We start from the raw sequence: 2,500 nt of genomic DNA on the forward strand, positions 1-2,500 counted from the left end.
CCGGGAGCGTGCTGTCGTGGCATTGCCGGCGGGAGACAACACGCGCCACCTACGGTGACCGGCAGCTCCAACGCCAGCGCCACAGAAGGACAAAAGCCCCACTTGGGTGCCGAAGCGAACTCTCCCAGCACAGCGCACACGCCAACACATCCGCACAGCTGCGATACAAACCACCAGCGAGAACCGCTGGGGCGACCGAGCAGCAGACGGCGTCGCGGCGCCGAGCGCCGGGCGGCGGCGCATCCTCAACGCACACAGTCCTCAATCGGACCAGCACACTGCAGATGTCCACCGCGCTTCGCACCGGGCCCGCGAGGACCTACTTTGGCCGCACGGCGCCGCGCGCAGGGTGCGCCGGCGCGCAGCTGCGACGCCTGCCGCGTCCGTCGGCCGGCGCGCCTGCCACTGGCCGCCCCCACCAGCCGGCTGTAGCGCGTGCGCCCACGCACCGCGCGGCCAGCACGCCGGGAGGCGCCCCCTCACCGGCCGGGGACGGTCCCACCCAGCCACCGCCGCGTATCGCTTCACACCCAGATGCCGTTCAGTTTCGTCGGCATGGTGGGTATCGCTGGAACAACCGGTTAGTACCTCAACCTATCGTCGCCATCACCGATTCACCCCTAGCGAGAACAACCGCACCACAACGGGTTACCATTTCTTCATTTGCGTAACTTCACCAGAAAACGTAGGCGTCCATCGCCATTTGCAACTTCAACCATTATTGCATGCCTGTGTCAGGTGTCACGCCACACTACGTCTGCCCACATACACGCAACAAAATGTGCACGCCTAGACAATACGTGGAAGGTGGCCCCCGTACGTATGCGATGTCCATTGCTCGAACGACTGTCAACCGGCTTCTGTAGCATGTCGCAGATATGGAACGCGCTGCACCATGCCATCACGGTGTGTGAGGAGAGACGACTAGGTCCGAATACATCAACAGACAGCTCATGCTGATCGCCATCCACGGCGTCCGTTCCTCCCACACGTCTCTATGGCGTACCACACTGCAATCCAGCTCTCATAGGGAGACGACACGTAGCTGCGTGCACAATATTTGCACTGTATGGTCCGCCGTTTTTGGGCGCAGTCGTTGTACGGTCACACATGTGCCACGATGTATCATTCAGTACATAAGGACGAATGTGCAGTACAGATTGTGGTTCACGCGTACGACATCAGCGGACAGTTGACACAGGCCGCACCACAACGTAGCCTGCGTACGTCGCATGCGAAGGGCATTGAACATGCAAACTTGTCACCAACCACCTTGCGAAGGCAGGGGGCAAGGTGGGGACGTGGGGAGAGGTGGGGGGGGGGGGGGGCGGCATGTACGCCCTGCTGCCATCCACATTACAGTGTACAGCAGGAGCATGTGGAAAGTCAGCAAGACTTGCAAGGTGTTTAACATGAAGCGATACACAGGGGAGCGGGCAGTGCGAGTAGCGAACTATATTGCGAGGGTTGCGGGTGGGCAACACTACACTAATTGAACGAGTCGTATAACAATTACAGAGCAGGTTTAGGCGACAACGTGGGTTACGATAGGCGACAACGTGGGTTACGTTAGGGGACAACGTGGGTTACGTTAGGGGACAACGTGGGTTACGTTAGGGGACAACGTGGGTTACGTTAGGGGACAACGTGGGTTACGTTAGGGGACAACGTGGGTTACGTTAGGGGACAACGTGGGTTACGTTAGGGGACAACGTGGGTTAGGTTAAGGCACAACATGGGTTAGGTTAAGGCACAACATGGGTTAGGTTAAGGCACAACATGGGTTAGGTTAAGGCACAACATGGGTTAGGTTAAGGCACAACATGGGTTAGGTTACGGCACAACATGGGTTAGGTTAAGGCACAACATGGGTTAGGTTAGGGGACAACATGGGTTAGGTTAGGGGACAACATGGGTTAGGTTAAGGCACAACATGGGTTAGGTTAAGGCACAACATGGGTTAGGTTAGGGGACAACATGGGTTAGGTTAGGGCACAACATGGGTTAGGTTAGGGGACAACATGGGTTAGGTTAGGGGACAACATGGGTTAGGTTAGGGGACAACATGGGTTAGGTTAGGGGACAACATGGGTTAGGTTAGGGGACAACATGGGTTAGGTTAGGGGACAACATGGGTTAGGTTAGGGGACAACATGGGTTAGGTTAAGGCACAACATGGGTTAGGTTAGGGGACAACATGGGTTAGGTTAGGGGACAACATGGGTTAGGTTAGGGGACAACATGGGTTAGGTTAGGGGACAACATGGGTTAGGTTAAGGCACAACATGGGTTAGGTTAGGGCACAACATGGGTTAGGTTAGGGCACAACATGGGTTAGGTTAGGGCACAACATGGGTTAGGTTAGGGGACAACATGGGTTAGGTTAGGGGACAACATGGGTTAGGTTAGGGGACAACATGGGTTAGGTTAGGGGACAACATGGGTTAGGTTAGGGGACAACATGGGTTAGGTTAGGGGACAACATGGGTTAGGTTAGGGG

Source organism: Schistocerca piceifrons, unplaced genomic scaffold (genome assembly GCF_021461385.2).
Source record: "Schistocerca piceifrons isolate TAMUIC-IGC-003096 unplaced genomic scaffold, iqSchPice1.1 HiC_scaffold_2388, whole genome shotgun sequence".
Classification (NCBI taxonomy): Eukaryota; Metazoa; Arthropoda; class Insecta; order Orthoptera; family Acrididae; genus Schistocerca; species Schistocerca piceifrons.